Raw genomic sequence first — 21,981 nt, 5'->3', positions numbered from 1 at the left:
GAGCTCCCTTGTGCATTGTAGGGTGTTTAGCAGTATCCCTAGCCTCTACTCAGTAGATGCTAATAGCACCCCTTCCCAAAATTATAACTAAAAATGTCTGTCCCCAGGAGTGGGGGAGAAATTCTTCCAGTCAGCTCCATTGAGAAGCTGTCTTCCCTGCTTTGGTCTAACTTGAGAATTAGATGATATAGAGTGGTTAACTAAAGGAAAAACAATTTTGATATTCCCTGGATCAGGTACTGTGCCAAGTCCCATGGATGCAAAGGGGGGAAAAATCAGTCTTTTAAAACAAAAGTTATATAAACATCAAGCAGGTGAATTCTATAATAACTTTAGCTGGTTCTATACCACAAAAAGCAGGCTCTATTTGGCTTAAGGCTGTCACCATAGGGCTTGATTACATTCTCTGCCCCATGTAGTTCTCTGAAGTCCTTAATGTAGTATCAGAACCATCTGTGAGCCCCCAAAGTACCATACTCTTTTCTTTGGACTTTTATACAAAATTCCCTTGCTGTTCAGAATGATTTTTGCCTATATTACTTTTGTTAATCCTCACCGGAGGATATTTTTCCATTGATATTTGGAGAGTGGAAGAGAGGGGGAGAGAAACAAATACTGGTTGCATCCTGCACACACCCCAACCAGGGCCAGGGATCAAGCCTGCAACTGAGGTACGTGCCTTTGACCAGAATTGAACATGGGACCCTTCAGTCCCTAGGCTGACTGACACTCTCCACTGAGCCAAACTAGCAGGACTGTTTTTTGCCTATATTATTTCTAATGCTGAATCTTGCCACTGATAATGTGTCTCAAGGCCTGGCTGAAAGTTTGACACAGTATTTGTTGCCCAATGGCAGGCTGATTAGTGGGTGCCTTCCTTGTCATGATTATATACTATACAGGTCCTTGTATAAGAATCTACCCTAGTGGACTCGACCCTTTTGCTTCCCCATTCAAGTCAGGCTGAAGATTATCAGTGAGCTGACAACCTTCCATTGTTCACTATTCATTTTTCAGGAAACTAATTCAAGTTGGCTTCAAATCATCTCCCTTCCTCTTTGGTACAGTGGAATCTTACCTTTGGCCACCTCTACTAAACATTCTAAATTCCAGGTTCTCTTAAATTCTCTAGGGATTGGCAAGTGGTTTGAGTCTCCAAGGGGCCTGTCTAGGTCGTGGGTATTTGGAGGAACTCAATGTGGTATGTTGGAGAAGGGGAGGAAGGAGAAGGGAGGAAATTTAGGAGCCCAGAGCAATCCCAGAGAACTCAGAAATCTCTGGAAGAGGAACTTCATTAATATTTGTTTTCTAAAATCCATGGGAGGGAACTGCATTCTGGTTGAGGAATATGCCTGTGACTGGCCTACTTGTGTTCATTTTTTCAATGTATGCTGAGATGCTGAGTATGTTCCAGGCCCTGGTAATATCTTCTGGGGCAAGGCATCAAAGCTCCAACTGTTGTGGAATTTATATTTTTTGAAATGTCTATTTACAGTATTTGGGGAACAAAAGTTCAGTATGGCTCCAAATAATTCTGTGGCTTCAGGCACCTCCCATAATCCCTCCAGAAATTTAAATGTGAAGAATCTTTAGCAAGTCTAAAGTATCCTAAAAACATGTTTACTGAAGCTTTGTTTTTATAACAGTGAAGCATCTAAAATAAAACTGGTTCAGCCCAGCTGGCATGGCTCAGTAGTTTAGTGTCAACCTATGAACCATGAGGTGAGGGTTCCATTCCTGGTCAGGGCATATGCTCGGATCATGGGCTGGATCCCCACTATGGGGCATGCAGGAGGCACCCCATCAATGATTCTCATCAGTGATGAGATGTTTGTATTTCTCCCTCTGAAATCAAAGTATTTAAAAACATATGTAAAATAAAAACTGGTACATTTATACTTGACTATAAAGCAGCCATTGCAATATATATTAGATCTATATTTACTGACAAAGATCTCCAAGACATACTGTTAAGTAAACAAGCACAGAAATTGCCCAACAAACTGTTCTCCAATAAGCACCCCAATCATGAAACTAAATTGTGTACAGTAAAATATATAGGTTGAGGGAAAGGACTGGAGGGATGTACACTGAAATCCTAACTGGTTAACTGAAGAAAAGTAGGAACTGTGGGAGAGAAGGGTTAGCTACTTACACTATACATAAAAGGGGTTTCATGTGGGATTTAAAATAATTTTAAAAACTAGTAGCAGAATAAGTAATGCTCTATTTTTTTTTTAAATATATTTTATTGATTTTTTACAGAGAGGAAGGGAGAGAGATAGAGAGTCAGAAACATCGATGAGAGAGAAACATCGATCAGCTGCCTCCCGCACATCTCCCACCGGGGATGTGCCCGCAACCCAGGCACATGCCCTTGACCGGAACCGAACCTGGGACCCCTCAGTCCGCAGGCCGACGCTCTATCCACTGAGCCAAACCGGTTTCGGCAGTAATGCTCTATTAACACCTGAGAGAGGAGCTGTAGGATTTATCTGGTTTAGCTGCAAAGATCAAAAAAAGGCCTGACATACAATTTGAAGCTTGTGAAGCAAGAGTGAATTCCTGATTAGGCACTGTGAAAGTTGATTTGATCACAGAATGACCCCGTGTGGTGGCCTGCAGGAGCGCAGAGACTGGTGGATCAGGTGACCGCTCATAGTAGGAGAGAAGAAACCCAGAAGCAACTATGGAAGAGCTCACTGGAGAATAGGGGAGACCTGAGTCACTGCTGAGTGTTCTCAGACGGGCACGGGGTGGGGTGGGGGTTGCGGCGACAGAGGATTGGACAGTCTTTCGGTTGGTAAATTATCCTGGATCACTTTTGGTTTGGTCGATTTATTATGACGCATTTCCTTCTTAACAGTGAAATGAATTTAATCAGAGGGCCACGCCTGGGCTGGCTTTAGCTCAGCGGTTCCTTCGCATACAGAACTTCCTACTCGCAGTTGCTCACTTGAGCGACAGCGGCTCGAGACCCGCGGGCGCTCTCCAGCCCTTTTGCTGCTGTCTCAGCTTTCATTTTCCCAGTAATTAGCCTTGATTACTTCTTTTGAGATTCCTCCCATGCCCAAAGAATCAAAGCAACTGTGTTTCCAAACGACTTTCAGTTCCCTTTGGAGCAGAAACCGGGACTCCTTGGAGAAATGCCATTATTGAGGCAGGAAATGCAGAGATGAACCCCAGAGTATCTTATAGTGCTGGAAAATAAGGAAGTGCTAACAAACAAACAAACAAAAAACCCAAGGCCAAACAAAAAAACCTTACTTTTAGAATTAATTGTGGTGTTTAGTAATGCTTGGGCTTTTGTTCCAATAGTTACTATATGATTGTATCTTTTCAAATGTCCTCAAATTCCTTTTCCTTACTGGGGTTATATTATTTTGTCAGCTATATCTTGACTCCCTTCGATTTATTACTTATATTCAGTTATTTTCTTTTCTCCTTTCTCTCCTCACTTCTGTTTTAGTCATATTGTTTTTACAAAAAAATTTCTGTACTATTTTTCTACCCTTGTCATTACTTTTATTTTAGTTGGAGATCTACAACTTAATATATTTAATGCTCACCATCATAATGCTGTCTTCGTTTTCCCCCTTTTCCCATTAAATTCTTAGTTGGACGAGCCCATTCTCTAGAAAATCCTCAAGAGAGGCTTCTGGGCACAGTGTTTTGAGTTCTTGAATATTTATGTATTTATTTAGTCTCTTTCCCTTCCCCCTTAATATCTAATCAAGTTTCTCTTACTAATTTTCCATCCATTAATTACTACCCTCTGCTCTTGGTTTTTGTTTTTAGTACAATTCTGGGACAGGAGTTTTAAAAAATTAATTCATTAATTTTATCATGCCCCCACCTCTCCCTCCTTTGGCAATCATCAGCTTGTTCTCTATATCTATGGCTCTGTTTTGTTTATTCATTTGTTTTGGTGATGGTGGTGTTTTTTATTCCACCTATAAGTGAAATCATATGGCATTCATCTTTCTCTGTCCGACTTATCTCACTTACATAATATCCTCAAAGGTCCATCCATGTTGTGAATGATAAGATTTAATTCTTTTAAAAAACATTTTTTTTTATTGCTGAGTTATATTCCATTGTATATATGTACCACATCTCCCTTATCTATTCATCTAGGTTGCTTCCATATCTTGGCTATTAAAAATAATGCAACAATGAACACAGGTGCATATATCTTTTCGAATTAGTGTTTTTGTTTTCATGGATAAGTACCCAGAAGTGGGATTGTTGGATTGTATGGCAGCTCCATTTTAATATTTTGAGGAATAGCCATACTGTTTTCCATAGGGCTGCACCAATTTATAATCCAACCAACAATGTATGAGTTTCCTTTTCTACATGTCCTTGCCAGCACTTGTTTGTTTGTTTATTTATTTTCAAACTGTAAGAAAGTTTACTTAGAAAGCCACAGAGGTAGAAGTGAGTGGTAGAAGAAATGGGCTCAGGAAATAAGTTACAGAGGCAAAAAAAAGGGGCCCCTTGGAGCTTAAGGGAGAGAAGAGTAAAGGTAAGGGGCCTAAGGGGAAGAGGAGGAGGAGGGGAAAGGACCAGCGTGCTCCAGGGAGGGAGAGCACCTATTGATTTATTGATGATAGCCATTCTGACAGGTGTGAGGTGGTATCTCACTGTAGTTTTAATTTGCATAATTGCTGATGGGTAGTGATGTTGAGCATGTTTTCATGCTTTTCGGCCATCTGTATGTTCTCTTTGGAGAAATGTCTATTCAAGTCCTTTGTACATTTTCTAGTTGAATTGTTTTTTTTGTTGTTGTCTGTATGTGTGTGTTTGTTTGTTTTTGTGTTAAGTTGTATGAGTTTTTAATATATTTTGGATATTAACCCTTTGTTGATAGATCATTTGGAAATATCTTCTCCCATTTATTAGGCTGTCCTTTTGCTTTGTTAATAGTTTCCTTCTCTGTGCAAAAACTTTTTAGTTTGATGTGGTCCCATTTGCTTATTTTTGTTGCCCTTGCCTAAGGAGACATATCCAAAAAGATACTGCTAAGATAGATTGCAGAGAGTTGATTGCCTATGTTTTTTTTTCTAGGATTTTGATGGTTTTAGGTCTTACTTTTAAGTCCTAAATGAGTTTTGAGTTTATTTTTTTTATATGGTACTAGAGGCCTGTTGCACAAAAAGATTCGTGCAATAGGCCTTCCCTTCCCTTGGCTGCCGGCACCGGTTTTCCTCCAGCACCCGGGACCCAGGCCTTTGCTCCGGCTGGAGGCGCCTCCAAGCCCCTCGTGGCTCCGGTGGCCAGAGCCACCTTCAGTCTTCGCTCCGCTGCTTTACGCCTATGTATGCAAATGAACCGCCATCTTTGTTGGTGGTTAATTTGCATATCTCGCTGATTAGCCAATGGGAGGCGTAGCGAAGGCACAGTCAATTTCAATTTTTGTCTATTATTAGATAGGATAAGAAAGTGGTTCAATTTCTATCTTTTTTTTCATATATCTTTCTAGTTTTCCCACCATCACTTATTGAAGAGGCTGTCTTTACCCCACTGTATATCCTTGCCTCTTTTGTCATAGATTAATTGACCATATAAGTGAGGATTTATTTCTGGGCTAGTTCTTGCATATTTGAAACTGATTTTCTATAGCCTTGGAATTTAAAGGATGGATTGCCTGGATTTAAAATCTTGATTCACATTTATTTTCCTTGAGTTTTTAAAAACATTTTTGTTGCCCTGGCTGGTTTTACTCAGTGATTAGAGATGGGTCCAGGGCTTGATTCCTGGTCTGGGGCATGTACCTGGGTTGCAGGTTTGCTCTTTGCTCGTGTCGGGGGTGTGTGCTGGAGGCAACCAGTGGATATGTCTCTCTCACATCGATGTTTCTCTCTGTCTCTCTCTCCTTCCCTCCTCCTTTCTCCTTTCCACTCTCTCTAAAAAAAAATCAATGGAAAAATATTCTCAGGTGAGGATTATTAAAAGCATTTTTGCTGCCTTTCTATGTTGTTGTTGGAACTTGATACCAACCTGATTTTCTTTCATAAATGATTTGGTCTTTTTGTCCAAGGCCTAGAGGATTTTTCTTTCAAATCTAATTGGTTTTCTAAGATATATCTCAGAGTTGACCATTCCATATCAATTTTCCTAGGTTCATGGAAGACTCTTTTAATGTGTAGTTTCAAATTTTATTTCCAGAAATAAAATTATTATAATTTTGAATATTACATTTGTTCCATTATATTGTTTTTCTTCTTCAGGGACTATATAATATATGTTGGACCTTCTCTGTATCTAGCACTTTCTTTCTGATCCTTCTTCCTGTTTCTTGATTTTATTTTCATTTTCCTGGCTATTTTAATATCTTTCCTCAACAACAGTGATTATATTTTAAGTAAGATCTCTTCAGTGATTATATTTTAAATAAACTTTCTTCCTCATGGACATCTTATAGTTTACTCCTTTTTTGTCCCGAGATGATTTGTCTTTTTCTTTAGTTTCTCCTGATTTGACAAATTGTTGTCTTTGATCTTTGTGGTTTTTAAAATTTTATTTACAGTATTTTTTCATATCACCAAATGACTGTTTAAGGTTATTTAATCCAGGCTGGAGTGTGTGTTCCAGTTTTCCTGTTTCATGGTTAGTTTTAAAAATAGTTATTCTCATTTTTTTTTTGTTATCTTTATATAATATTATGTTGCTATTTTCTGTTCACTTTGAAGTGTCTTTATTTTCCAGTTCCAGCAATTGCAAATGAAGCAGGCAGTTGGGTGCTAGAATGAAGTGCATTTTTTTCCAACTAGAAGGCACTTTTTTGGGATGGAACCCAAGTTGATATGTGTTCTGATTTTGTAGCACTCAAGCACGGGCTCTCTGTTTCTGGTGCTGATTTTATCTGTCTTCCATTCTTACTAGGCTCCTGCTGCTAAGTAGGAGACGAGAGAGAGAGAGAGAGAGAGAGAGAGAGAGAGAGAGAGAAGTGAAGAGAAGAGAAGAGAGGAGAGAGAAGAGAGAGGAGAGAGGAGAGAGGAGAGAGAGGAGAGAGAGGAGAGAGAGGAGAGAGAGGAGAGAGATCGGGACCAGGATCAAACCCACAACCTTTTGGTATACAGGAGGATGCTCCAACCAAGTGGGCCACAGTGGCCAGAGCTAATCTCAAGTGTTTCCTACATCATCTTGGGATCTCTTGTATAGCATGGCTTTGAAACTAGATCTGCTGGTCTGGGATATATACTTAACTGTTTATATGTAAAACTAGAGGCCCGGTGCACAAAAATTTGTGCACTTGGGGGGGGGCGGGAGAGGAGGTCCCTCAGCCCGTCCTGTGTCCTCTCACAGTCTGGGACCCCTCGGGAGATAACGACCTGCTGGCTTAGGCCTGCTCCTGGGTGGCAGAGGGCAGGCCCAATCTCTACGTGCAGCCCCTGGTCGGGCTCAGAGCAGGGCCGATTGGGGAGTTGGGGCGCCGCCCCCTGTCACACTCAAGGCAGGGGTGATAGGGAAGTTGCGGCGCCACCCCCTGTCACACACAGAGCAGGGCCCATCAGGGGGGTTGGGGCGCCGCACCCTGTCACACACAGAGCAGGGCCGATCAGGGGGTTGGGGAGCTCCCCCAGTCACACTCAGGGCAGGGCCGATGGGGAGGTTATGGCTCTACCCCGTCACACACAGAGCAGGGCCCATGGGGGGGGTTGGGGCGCCGCACCCTGTCACACACAGAGCAGGGCTGATCAGGGGATTAGGGCGCAGCACCCTGTCACACACAGAGCTGCAGGGCGATCAGGGGGTTTGGGTGCTGCCCCCTGTCACGCTGATCCCGGTGCCGGGAGGCCTCGCTGCTCCGCTGATCCCGGTGCTGGGAGGCATATTACCCTTTTACTATATAGGATAGAGGTCTGGTGCATGGGTGGGGGCCGACTGGTTTTCCCTGAAGGGTGTCCTGGATCAGGGTGGGGGTCCCCACTGGGGTGCCTGGCCAGTCTGGCTGAGGGGCTGAGGGCTGTTTTCAGGCTGCCGGGTGACTGAAGCTCCCAACCGCTCCTTCTTTTCTTTTCTTTTTTTTATTCTGGGCCAGCTTTAGCTCTGAGGGCTCGGCTGCTGAAAGCAGGTTTCTGGCCTTTGTTTACCTTCTGTATTTGAAACAATGTTGTGGTCTGGCTGGCTGAAGCCTGGCTGACTAAAGCAGGTTTCTGGGGTTTGTTTAGCTTCTATATTTGTTACAATGTTGCTTATAGTTGCAGCTCAGAGGCCGGCAAGGCAGGCGGGGAACCTGGCTTCCTCTGTCACTGGAGCAAGCAAGCCTCCCTGTTTGCGTCTGCTGCCTGGCTTCTGGCCGCCATCTTGGTTGGTAGTTAATTTGCATATCTCCCTGATTAGCCAATGGGAAGGGTAGCGGAGGTATGGCTAATTACCATGTTTCTCTTTTATTAGATAGGATGATATAATATTCTCTGTCTCCAAATTATGCTGTAGCCATAGGAGGTTTTATTAGCTTTATTTTTTGTTTGTTTTTAGGATGGGTGGAAAAAAATCAAATTTAGGTGGTTGGCATTATTTCATGGGAATCTGGAAGTCAGCTCATTATTTTTTTCTTTTTTAAAATATATTTTTATTGATTTCAGAGAGGAAGGGAGAGGGATAAAGAGATAGAAACATCAATGATGAGAGAGAATCATTGATCAGCTGCCTCCTGCACGTCCCCTACTGGGGATTGAGCCCACAACCCAGCTGTGTGCCCTTGACCTGAATCAAACCCGGGACCCTTCAGTTCACAGGCTGATGCTATATCCAGTGAGCCAAAGCAGGTAGGGCTTATTATTTTTTCTTAAAAAGTTTTTAATTGTGGTGAAATATGCACAACATTAAATTTATCATTTTTAAAAGTACCATTTTTAAAAGTACAGTCAGTACGCCAAAACCGGTTTGGCTCAGTGGATAGAGCGTCGGCCTGTGGACTGAAAGGTCCCAGGTTCGATTCCGGTCAAGGGCATGTACCTGGGTTGCGGGCACATCCCCAGTAGGAGATGTGCAGGAGGCAGCTGATCGATGTTTCTCTCTCATCGATGTTTCTAACTCTCTATCTCTCTCCCTTCCTCTCTGTAAAATATCAATAAAATATATATATAAAAAAAAAATATTTAAAAAAAAAAAAAGTACAGTCAGTAGTCTTAAGTATATTAACATTGTCATGCAACTATCACCACTACCTAGCTCCAGAACTCTTTTCATCAATGCAAAGTGAAATTCTATATCTATTAAATAATAACCCCCACCCAGTCCCTAGCAATCACCATTATACTTTCTGTCTCTATGAACTTGGGGTACTCTAGGCACCTCATATTAGTAACAAGTGGAATCATACAGTATTTGTCTTTTTGTGACTTGTATATTTCACTTAGCATAATATGCTCAAGGTTAATCCATGTTGTAGCATGAGACAGGATTTTTTTCCTTCTTAAGGCTGAATAATACTCTGTATATACCATAGACTAAAATATCTATATATCATATTTTGTTTATTCATGTATTGATGGAAAATCCACCACTTGGCCATTGTAGATGTACTGCTATGAAGATGGGTGCACAAATATCTTGTCACGATCCTGCTTTCAATTCTTTTGGATATATACCCAAACAAGAAATGTTTTCCAGTTGTTCAAATTGACTCTTGTATTTTTCAGAAGTGCATTAAATTTTTCCATACTTGAGATTTTTTTGCACATTTCTTGATAACTTTTAAGAATTTATCTATTTTTTTATAAGTAGGATCTTATGTTTCATAAGTAACTTGCTATTGTTTATGGATATGAAGATTGTTGATATTTGTGTATAAATTTTGTCCTGGTACCTTACGAGCTGTTTTGTACTTTTCCAATTTATATACTTGTATGTTTTTCTTTCTCTGATTGCATTGAATAATTCCTCCAATGTAATGTTAAATAGTGGTAGAAATAGAAAGCCTTGTTCCTGAACTTTATTGTTTCCCTATTAAGTAAGATGAGTCCCTAACATGTATATATATATATATATATATATATATATATATATATATATGAAATATGAAAAAATATAAGTGTAATGTAATGGACATATACTTAACTAGGTTAGAGATATAGCCATCAGTTCCTATTTTGATTTTTTAAAATACCTGGAATATTATTGTTGAATATTATTGAAGTACCTTTTATCACATGTAGAAAGAATTATGACTTTTCTTCTGAGAGCTATTGATTTGGTGAATTATACTAATGCAATTTCTAATATTTCATTTTTACATATGTGGGATAAATTCCACTTAGTTTTGATATCTTATTTTTATGTGTTATTGGATTTTGTTTGCTAACATATTACCTATTTTTTGCCTAATATTAATAATTGAAGTTGATGCTCTTTTTTTGTTTGTTTGAAGTTGATGCTCTTTTTTTGTTTGTTTGTTTTATATCCTCACTGGAGGATATTTTTAGAGAGATTGGGAGCATGAAAAGGGAGGGAAGAAAGAAGGGAGAGAGGGGCAGAAAGGAGAAAGAGAGAGAGAGAGAGAGAGAGAAAGAGAGAGAGAGAGAAAGAGAAGACCATCGATATAAGAGACACATGAATTTGGTCAAACCTGAAACCCAAGTACTAGTATGTGCCCTTGATTAGGAATCAAATTCTCAACCCTTCAGTGCGCTCTAACCAAGGAGCCGCATCAGTCAGGGCTGTTGATGCTATTTAAAAATAGAAGTTATTTTTAGAGCAGTTTTAGGTTTTATAGAAGATTTCTTTGGATAATATAGAGATTACCTATATGCCCTCTCTTCCCACACCTGCAACTTTCTTTTATTAACATCTTTCATTAGTATGGTACATTTGTTATAATTGATTAGCCAATACTGATACATTATTATTAACTAAAATCCATAGTTTATATTAGGGTTTTACAGTTCTGAGGTTTTTGACAAATGCATAATATCATGTTTCCACTGTTAGAATATCATACACAATAGTTTCATTGCTCTAAAAAATGCTGTGCTCTACCTATTAATCCTATCCTCACGCCAAATTGAACTTCTGGTAATCACTCATCTTTTTATTGCATCCATAATTGGAATCATATAATATGTAGTTTTTTCTCTCTATTTTTTAAATCCTCACTTAAGGATGTTTTTCCATTGATTTAAAATTTTTTTAGTTTATCTTTATTGTTGGAAGGATTACATATGTCCCCCTTTTTCCCATTGACCCACTCCACTCCCTCTGCTCCATCCTAGTCCATTGACATTTTGAGAGTGGGAGGGAGGGAGGGAGAGACGGAGGGAGGAACATTGATGTGAGAGAGATACATCAACTGGTTGCCTCAACTGGGGCATGGGATCAAACCTGCAACCCAGGTATGTGCTCTTGACTGGGAATAAAACTTAAGACCCCTGAGTGTGTGAGCTGGGCAGATGCTCCAACCACTGAACATACTGGCCAGGACTGTAGCCTTTTCAGTTGGCTTCTTTGACTTAGCAATGTACATTTAAGTTTTCTCCATATCTTTTTATGGCTTAATAGCTCATTTCTTTGTCACTCATAATATTCTATTCTATCAATGTACTATACCTTGTTTATCCATCTATTGAAGGACATATTGCTTTCAGTTTTGGGCAATTATGAATAAAACAGCTATACATATTTGTATGTAGTGTTTTTTTGTGGACATAGTTTTCCGCTCAATTTAGATAAATACCTAGAAGCACAATTGCTGAATCATATGATAACCATATTTAGTTTTCTAAATAATTGTCAAGATGTTTTACAATGTGGATGTACCATTTTTTAAAATATATATATATATTTTTTTAATTGATTTTTTACAGAGAGGAAGGGAGAAGGATAGAGAGTTAGAAACATCGATGAGAGAGAAACATCGATCAGTTGCCTCCTGCACACTCCCCACTGGGGATGTGCCCGAAACCAAGGTACATGCCCTTGACTGGAATCGAACCTGGGACTCTGAGTCCGCAGGCGGACACTCCATCCACTGAGCCAAACTGGTCAGGGCATGATGTACCATTTTTTATTCCCACCAACAATGAATGAAAATTCCTGTTGCTCCACACCTTTGTTTTTTTGTTTTTTTAAAAATATATTCTATTGATTTTTTACACAGAAGAAGGGAGAGGGATAGAGAGTTAGAAACATCGATGAGAGAGAAACATCAATCATCTGCCTCCTGCACACCCCCCACTGGGGATGTGCCGGCAAGCAGGGTACATGCCCTTGTCGGAATCGAGCCCGGGACGTTGAGTCCGCAGGCAGATGCTCTATCCACTGAGCCAAACCGGTTCGGCAACACACCTTTGTTAATATTTGGTATTATCATCTTAGCATTTTAAAAAATATATAGGGTGTCCCAAAATTCATGCAAGATTTGAATTTTGCGTGAGCATTAACAACAACAACAACAAAAATAAAAGCCTAATTTTACTTGGTTTACTGACTCAGATTCTAATATTTGTTGCCCTTTGCTTTCAATCCCTTCAATTTGATAAGCATTACCAAGTACCAATTATGGCCCAGGAGCAGGGACAATGAAGACCAATGAAGACCACGGCTTTGCAAATGTGCCAGCAAAGCCGTGGAGGCCATTTACCCAATGTGCTATTCCATACATAACCCTATACTATATACTTTATGAATCAATAAAAAATTTACAATTTTTAACTATAAACCTGTGTTTTTGTAATCAAAATTACTTCTTGCGTGAATTTTGAGACACCCTATATATTTTATTGATTTTTTACAGAGAGGAAGAGAGAGGGATAGTTAGAAACATTGATCAGCTGCCTCCTGCACGCCCCGTACTGGGGATGTGCCCGCAACCCAGGTACATGCCCTTGACCAGAATCGAACTTGGGACCCTTCAGTTCCTTAGGCCGATGCTCTATCCACTGAGCCAAACAGGTTCGGGCAGAAGTGGTGTTTTTAGAGATTCACACCCTTCCACTGCAGCCTGTAAAGCCGTGGCCACACCCTGCTTAGACATTATTAAACTCTTCTGCGCTGGATCAAGGCAGTCATGAGTTAAAGACCATACTGTGAATGTAAGAATAGGAACCTTCTGCTGTGTATCCGTCACGCAACTTCTTCCCAAACTTTTCCCAGGTTTGAAAGTTGACAGTTCCCTCTTCAGGAAACCAAGGGCAAGTTTCATTAACAAAATTGAGAAATCAAGAATTTGACTATGCTTAACAGAGTATCCTCAAGCTTTAAGCATAGTTTTAAGCATCTGAGAGTAGAGATCTCTTTCCTGAGACCCTGAATAAAACACCATTCTCTTAAAACACCACTTCCCCCCTCTGCACCACCTCCTCCTCTGCCCTCTGCTCCTGTCACCGCAGTCAAAAGCCCACCTAATAAAGATTTACCTTATAATTATGAGTGGGAGCTAGAGTTTGAGGTGGAGCGGGACAAGCGTCACCATGATTGGGGTGACTCGGATGATAAAGGTTTTGCTTGCAGCCACCCAGCCTTTTTTTTTTTTTTTTAAATATATTTTATTGAATTTTTACAGAGAAGAAGGGAGAGGGATAAAGAGTTAGAAACATCAATGAGAGAGATCGATCAGCTGCCTCCTGCACAGCCCCCAGTAGGGATGTGCCCGCACCCCAGGTACATGCCCTTGACCGGAATCGAACCTGGGACCCTTGAGTCTGCAGGCTGACGCTCTATCCACTGAGCCAAACCGGTTCGGCTCACCCAGCCTTTACAGCTGGATGCAGGCGCTCATCTGAAAGTGAAAGCGACTTCATATTTCTTTTTGCTGGAGTCTCAACCGCGTAGAAAGGATTTAAGGAATTTTCCAGCAGCTGCCAAGAATTCTTTATCTTAAGGACCTTTTTTTCCCCTCCCAAGCCACCAGAAACTCTTAGCTAGTGAGATTTCTGTCTGTGTGTCTGTATTGTAATTTTAATTTGCTTTTCTCTGATTTATGATTTTGATGTGCTGTGTTAAAATTTTAAGATTCTAAGATTAATTTGAAAGTGTAAAATTTGTGAAAATTGCAACCCAGGAAAGTTTAAACAAAGGCCAGCTAATTCCAAGCCTGCCTTTGACAACACAAACCCGCGTAGGCCAACCCTGGGGACATGAAGCATGGGAATGGATGGGCGGTAGGCGTGTCCTCCCAGCATTTTTTTACAATTCAAAGTATATTGTAGAATTATTAAAATATAAAAATTTAATGGCCAAGTTGAAAATAATTAATTCTGTGGTCAAGACTAAATCTTTAATATTAAAACCAGTTTAAGTTTTAATCTTTAAATTGGATATATTTGATAGCTTTTCCAAATATAATATTTCAAGAATTTAACCGAGAGACAGCTTTGTGGCACCCCGAGGGCCCTGAGGTGATGCAAAAATTTATTCTCTCTTCCAAAAAGAAATATTTTTGAACTAAATTAGATCACTATAATATACTGGTAATTAACATAAGGAGGTACAAAATTGGTCAAGAAAGTACTTTAAGTAATAATTGGCTTTAAAATCTCAAGGTTTTTAAGATATAATAAATAGATATAACTAAAATGAAGAATTTGTGATAAAGCCTTTCAGTAATAATTAAAAATATATTAATAATAAAAGTCCAGTCACTCAAGAGGAGACTGACTGTGCTCTCTGTTAGAGGAATGGGCCAGTCACCCTTCTCCCTGTAAAAATAAAAAAGCCTAAAAAGAAATAAGGGCAGACAAAAAACAAAACAAAACAAAAAACCAATAAAAAATAAAATAAAATACCTTGTCCTGCCTTTCCCTCCCTATGAAACCAGGGGGAGAATCTAAGGGATCAGCCAAGATGACAATTTACAATCTCAGCCTCTCTCAGGCTCCAACCAGCCCTTGGGCCACTGTGCCACCAGAAACCAGCTTTTCTAGGCTGTGAAAGAAGTTGAAGCCACAGCAGTAACCTTAGCATGTTATCTCTAAGGAAAATCTGGCAGTTTTAAATCCAAGTGGCTACAGGCCTGGGAACAGGCTGTAAGACCTGCGCCCTTCTCCCCCTGCCTTTTCTCCAGCCTCATGTGCCCATACATAATTTTCCAAGGTTTTTATTAGCTTGAAGACTTTAGAGCATTGCTAGATTAAATAATAAACATCTAAATATTTTAAAATAACATAAAATACTGAAACATTAATTGCTAGACAAGTTTTAATTCACCTGCTCTTAGCTTTTATTACAGAAGGTCTCTTGTACTTTGTTAAAGGTATATTTTCTTGAAAGTAAAAGTACATTTAAAGTGTGTTCATAAATGTTAATCTAAGAAATATTAACTGTTTACCTTTTGGTTATCAAGAAAAAATAAGGTTTTTGTATTTTGCCTCCCTAAACAAAGGTTAAATAACTTATGTCAAAATATTTAGGAAGATTGATAGCAGAAATCCAATTAGTGTCATTTGCTGTCCACATCCAAGGACAAATGAAGTTGGTTAGTTCTTTTCTAGTAAAATAGTTATGTTATATTAATCAGTTATTTAATAAATAAATCCTATATAATGAAAGAGAAACATGCAAATTAACCATCCCTCTGCTACACTCAAACCACGCCCACAAAGCCATACCCACCAGCCAATCAGAAACGAGTATGCAAATTAACCCAACTAAGATGGCAGCGGCCACGGAGCTGGAGCGAGAGGAGGCTTGGGTTGCCCCGGTGATGGAGGAAGCTAAGCTTCCTGCCAGCCCTGGCCAGCCCTCAGCTCCGTTCAAGGCTACAAAGTTTCAATTATAGAAGATAAATAAATCCCAGAAAAAAAAGGAGAGACTGGGAGCTTGGGTTGCTGGGAGATGTGGCCAGCCTGAAAACGGCCATCAGCCCCTCACCCAGGCTGGCCAGGCATCCAGCGGGACTCCCCCACCCAGGCTGGCCAGGCACCCTAGTGGGGACCTCCACCCAGGGTGTCCTGGATCAGGGTGGGGGTCCCGCTGGGGTGCCGGGCCAGCCTGGGTGAGGGGCTGAGGGGCTGGCCCGGCACCCCAGCGGGACCCCTACCCTAATCCGGGACACCCATCAGGGCAAACCAGCTGGCCCCCACCCGTGCACCAGGCCTCTATCCTATATAATAAAAAGGTAATATGCAAATTGACCCTAACAGCAGAACAACTGGGAATGACTGGTCACTATGACACACACTGACCACCAGGGGGCAGATGCTCAATGCAGGAGCTGCCCCTTGGTGGTCAGTGTGCTCCCATAGGGGGAGCTCTGCTCAGCCACAAGCCAGGCTGACTGCTACCAGCACAGTGGTGGTGGCGGGAGACTCTCCCGCCTCCTCAGCAGTGCTAAGGATGTCCAACTGCAGGACATCTGCAGGCCTGCTCCCCACTGGCAAGTGGACATCCCCCTAGGGCTCCTGGGCTGCCAGAGGGATGTCTGACTGCCATCTTAGGCTTGATCCCCTGGGGACTGGGCCTAAGCCAGCAGGTGGACATCCCCCAAGGGGTCCCAGACAGCAAGAGGGCACAGGCTAGGCTGAGGGACCCCCCTGAGTGCACAAATTTTTGTGCACCGGACCTCTAGTAAATAAATAAAAACACATCTTTTAATCATAGGAACTGAAGCTTGCTAGCCTATGTTCCTGTCTAATACACTTTAATATATAATCTTTTGGTAAAATCAAGTTTGACAATCCTTCAAGGGTTTGAATTTTAAGAAACTTTCTGTGATCTAGAATTGGCTTTACATCATTCCAATAGGCTCTGAAATGCCTCGAATGTTTCTTTTCTCTCTCATGAAGGAAAGTGCAAAGCATGTGATTAACCACTGCCTAGCTACTTTTCCAGTCATGGGAGGGCCCCTAGAAATAAAAAAAGATAATGGACCTGCCTATACTAGCTCCTCCTTTCAGCAGTTTTGCAAGCAAGATCAAATAATGCATAAAACAGGAATTGCCTATAGTCACCAGGGACAGGCAATTGTAGAAAGAGCCAATCGAACCTTGAAGACTCAGTTACAAAAACAAAAGGGGGCAGATAAATACTATTCTACTTCACAAAATCAGTTAAATCATGCTCTTTACACTTTTTAAAAAAATATATATTTTATTGATTTTTTACAGAGGGAAGAGGGATAGAGAGTTAGAAACATCGATCAGTTGCCTCCTGCACACCCCTCATTGGGTATGTGCCCACAACCAAGGTACATGCACTTGACCGGAATCGAACCTGGGACCTTTCAGTCCGCAGGCCAATACTCTATCCACTGAGCCAAACTGGTTACGGCCATGCTCTTTACACTTTAACTTTTTAAAATTGTGACAATGAGGGTCACACAGTGGCCGAGAGGTATCAAGCTTCTGGTGCCATGGCATAGGTATGGCGCAATGGAAGGATTTATAAACAGGGCAGTAGAGAGGGTCAGATCCAGTAATGATGTGGTGAAGAGGCCATGTTTGTATCTTTCCAGAAGGCGTTTCTAACCCCATCTTGGTGCCAGAGCAAGCGGTATGTCACAACCATGGACCTGGGAGAACAGCTCATCCTGCCTTTCAAGAAGCTGAAGATCACACCACCCATGATGATGCCAGTTCAGCCACCAACCCTGAAGAAGGAAGAAAGCAGAAGGCAGGTGACCAAGGCCACCCAAGAAGCTAGTGTTCCCACATGGGGTCAACTGAAGAAACTGACCATCAACCATCAATGCTCAACAAGTGGTGAAAGAACAGGGGGTTCAGGTAACCCCCTCCACCCTTTTTGTTGCTATGATGGCACTTGTCAGCTGCCAGATAAGTATGGCTGCAGCAGAAACTTACTGAACATAAGTTCCAGACCCCCCTGTGGTCAATCCAGCCACCTGGACCAGGGAATCAGTGCCAGTGTTTACTAACAACACCAATATGGTCAGGGGTAGCTCCAGCAAACACATAACTCCTTCTTCCCAAGGTGATTATACTTATAACTAGAGGCCCAGTGCATGAAATTTGTGCATAGGAGGGGGGCAGTCCCTCTCACAATCCAGGACCACTGGCTCCTAACCGCTCGCCTGCCTGCCTGATCGCCCCTAACTGCCTCTGCCTGCCAGCCTAATCGCCCCTACCTTAACCCCCTGCTGGTGTGATAGCCCCTAACTTGCTCCCCTGCCGCACTGATTGCCCCTAACCTCCTCTGCCTCGGCCCCCGGCCTAAGCTGCAGTCTGGCCTCTCTCTGCGGGAAGCAACCTGGTGGATCAGGGGAAGGTGCAACCTCCATTACCCCGCTGCTGCTGCCACTGCTAGCCTGAGCCTCGGCCCTTCGCAGCCACGGAAGCTTTGTCTGGAAAAACATCCGGAAGACGTCTGCTCTAATTAGCACATTACCCTTTTATTAGTACAACCCTTCAGTCTGCAGGCCGACGCTCTATCCATTGAGCCAAACCGGTTAGGGCAGTATAGATGGTTAGGGCTGTCTGATAAGTATCCCCCACTTCCCTACTGTCCTGATAGCACCACTATTGAGCTGGGAGCATTTCCTCAATGGCAAGATTGTGCCAACCCAGTACCAATGAGACATAATATTTCTGGCTCTGACTTGTATGTATTGGATTGATATCACAGACTTGTTGCTAAACGTCCCCATCAGGAGCCTATGTCACCAGGAGGGTTTGTGGGTAACGCCCTGACCATGAAAACAGGAAATTTACAGAAAGATCTTTGGCATTTAGCCGCTGCCCTTGACTTTCTTAATTTTACTGGCTCTTCCTTAGCTGATATTAAAGGAGCATGTTCATCAAGCCCTTGCTATGGCTTATGAGCCTGTGTCCAGCCCCCATATGTATTGGTGACTGGAAATGTGAACATCACCAGATTAGACACCCATTATACTGTCCAATGCCATCACTGTAACCTTATCAACTGTGTTTCGAGGCATAATCTGAATGAAGATATATTAATTTTAAAGCAACCTTCTTTTATTATGCTTCCTAGGAAAGCATAATAATGGTATCTTTTATTATGATAATGGTATCTTTTATTATGATACCATTTCCAGGAAAATGGTATCAGGATGTGGGCCTTCAGGCATTGCAGGAATTACACAATCAGCTGTCCCTGGAAAAGCATGCTTTGGGACTTATTATTTTTGGTTTTGTTACCCTAGTTACTGTTATCGCATCTGCTGTGACTGTGTCTCTTGCATTGACCCAAAGCATCCAGAATGCGAAGTTTGTTAATGAATTGGCTCAGAACACCGCAACTGTACTTCATGATCAAGAAGATATAGACAAAAAGTTAAAAACAAAGTTAAATGCTTTGGAAGTTGTAGTAATAGGACTGGGTAATAAATTAGAAAGTGTCAAGATTAGACAGCAACTGCAATGTCATGCTGTTTTTACATATATTTGTGTGACTTCAGCCCACTATAACAGTTCTCTATGGGACTGCAGTAAAATCAAGATGCACCTACAGGGAATATGGCATCATAATAATATCAGTATAGACCTAGTGTGGCTACTCAAACATGTGCAAGCCATTCAGAATAGTCATGATGAGATTATATATTCTGTGAAACTGGCAAAAGAATTGCTGGATGATTTTAAAGGATTTAATCCATGGAAAATGTTAAAACACACTGCCTGGTACCTAATAGGATTCCTTTGTGTACCACTGATTTTATCCTGCTTTCTTTCAGTCAGCAGCAAGCTCCTGCAATCTCAAGTACTAAGGCTCCAATTAGATGTCCATAAACTACATTTAAAAATAGCCCTGACCGGTTTGGCTCAGTGGATAGAGCGTTGGTCTGCGGACTGAAGGGTCCCAGGTTCGTGGTCAAGGGCATGTACCTTGGTTGCGGGCACATCCCCAATAGGGGGTGTGCAGGAGGCAGCTGATTGATGTTTCTCTCTCATCAATGTTTCTGACTCTCTATCCTTCTCCCTTCCTCTCTGTAAAAAATCAATAAAATATATTTAAAAAATTATTTAAAATAAAAATAAAAATAAATAAAAATAAAAAAAAAGGGGGAGATGTAGAGAGTGCCTGGGAAGGTGCATGAGCTGGTTGTCAGCTGAGTCCAGTGGCTTTGGCAGAGCCATGTTCTGGAAACATACCTTGCCAGAGGCAGGTATGTTGTTGGGCTGACCTTTAGCTCAGGCGCCAGGGGTTGGTTTTCATTATTTAAATTCAGCCAGGCACCAGAAATGGATGAAATTATCCAGGCTTAGCCAGGAGTGACAATTACAAAGAAGCCACAAGAATGAAGAATTGCAGCTTGATCCTTAATCATGATTTCACATAATTTCCTTTGTCTTAAACTCTAGTAAAACTTCTTGGTATCATGCTGTAGTTAATAAATGTGCTGCACTAGCTCTCGGTCACTGTCTCTCCATCAGAGGGCAGCATCCCACCTGGTCCCAACTTTCCCTACTGTCTCTGTGTCTGTCTCTTTCTTTTTCTCAATCTCCTGTCACCCCTACTCAGAATTCGTCTGCTCTCTAGCCATGCTGATCATGGTAAAGAGAGAAAACTTATATGGTCCTGTACACTGAAAGGTTGTGTTTTGATTCCCAGTCAGGACACATACCCAGGTTGTGGGTTCAATCCCTGATTGTGATGCATACGGGAGGCAACCAATAGATGTTTCTCTCTAACATCAATGTTTCTCTCTCTCTCCCTCTTCTTTCCTCACTTTTACAAAATCACTTAGCCTGTGCTTGCTTCGGCAGCACATATACTAAAATTTGAACGATATAGAGAAGATTAGCATGGCCCCTGCGCAAGGATGACACGCAAATTCGTGAAGCATTCCATATTTTCAAAAAAAAAAAATCACTTAGCCCTGGATAGTATTTCTCAGTGGTTAGAGCATTGACCCTCACAAAAGGGTCTCGGGTTCAATTTCTGGCCAAGGGCACATACCTGAGTTGCAGTTTCTATCCCTGGCCTAGTTAGGGTGCTTGTGTGAGGCAACCGATTGACGTGTCTCTCTCACATTGATGTTTCTCTCTCCCCCTTCCTCCCTTCCTTTGATGCTTTCTAAAAAAAAAATCAGTGTTATGTTGCTCAGTGGTTGAGTGCTGAAATATGAACCAGGAGATCGTGGTTCGATTTCCAGTTAGGTCATATACCCGGGGTTGTGGGCTGAATCCCCTGTGTGGTGTGTGAAGGAGGCAGCTGATCAGTGATTTTCTCTCATCATTGATGTTTCTATCTCTTCCTATCTGAAATCAATAACAAAATATTTTTAAAAGAATCAATGGGAAAAAATACCCCTGAATAAAAATCAATGAAAACATATCCTTAGGTGAGGATTTTTTAAAAATTATTTTTATAGAACAGAAGTTTTTAATTTTAACAAAGTCCAACATCAACTTTTTCTTTCTGATATTGTGCTTTTGGTGTTATATCTCAAAATTCATCATCTAACCTAAGGTCACCTGAATTTTCTCCTATGATGTATTCTACAAGTTTTATAGTTTTGCATTTTACATTTAGATCTATTGATTCATTTTAAGAGTTAATTTTTGTAACAGGTATAAAGTAAGTGTCTAGATTTTGTTGTTGTTGTTAATCCCCACCTGAGGGTATTTTCCATTGATTTTTAGAGAAAGTGGAAAGGAGAGGGAGAGACAGAGAAACATTGATATGACAGAGACACATGTATTGTTTGCCCTCTCTACATGCCCCAACCAGAGCCAGGGATTGAGCCTGCAACCAAGCTATGTGCCCTTGACCAGAATTGAACCTGGGACCCTTCATTCCTTGGGCCAATGATCTATGCACTGAACCAAACCGGCTAGGGTGTTTCTAGATTATTTTTTGTTTACATTTGTATTTCCACTTGCTCCAGATTTTCTGAAAAGATTCCCCTTTCTTCATTGAATTGCCTTGGTTCCTTTGTCAAAGATCAGTTGGCTTTATTTGTGTAGGTCTATTTCTGGGCTTTCTATTTTGTTCTGTTGATCTATTTGTCTGTTCTTTTGTCAATGCCATACTGTCTTTTTTTTTTATTGATTTGAGAGAGAGAGGAAGGGAAAGAGAGAAACATTGTTTTGTTATTCCACTTATGTATGTACT

The 21,981-nt window shown here is 41.2% G+C and overlaps 1 non-coding gene across 1 annotated transcript; it reads left to right on the top strand.

Moving 5' to 3' along the window:
- The first annotated feature begins 20,614 nt into the window (after nt 1-20,614).
- On the top strand, nt 20,615-20,721 carry LOC139011988 (U6 spliceosomal RNA). Its single transcript, XR_011471777.1, has one exon. It is a non-coding gene; the product is annotated as a U6 spliceosomal RNA (small nuclear RNA).
- The last annotated feature ends 1,260 nt before the right edge of the window (nt 20,722-21,981 follow it).

This window comes from Myotis yumanensis, unplaced genomic scaffold (assembly GCF_028538775.1).
Source record: "Myotis yumanensis isolate MYYU_CA2020_CCGP unplaced genomic scaffold, mMyoYum1.0.hap1 SCAF_5, whole genome shotgun sequence".
NCBI lineage: Eukaryota > Metazoa > Chordata > Mammalia > Chiroptera > Vespertilionidae > Myotis > Myotis yumanensis.
This window is presented reverse-complemented; position numbering and strand designations above follow the sequence as displayed.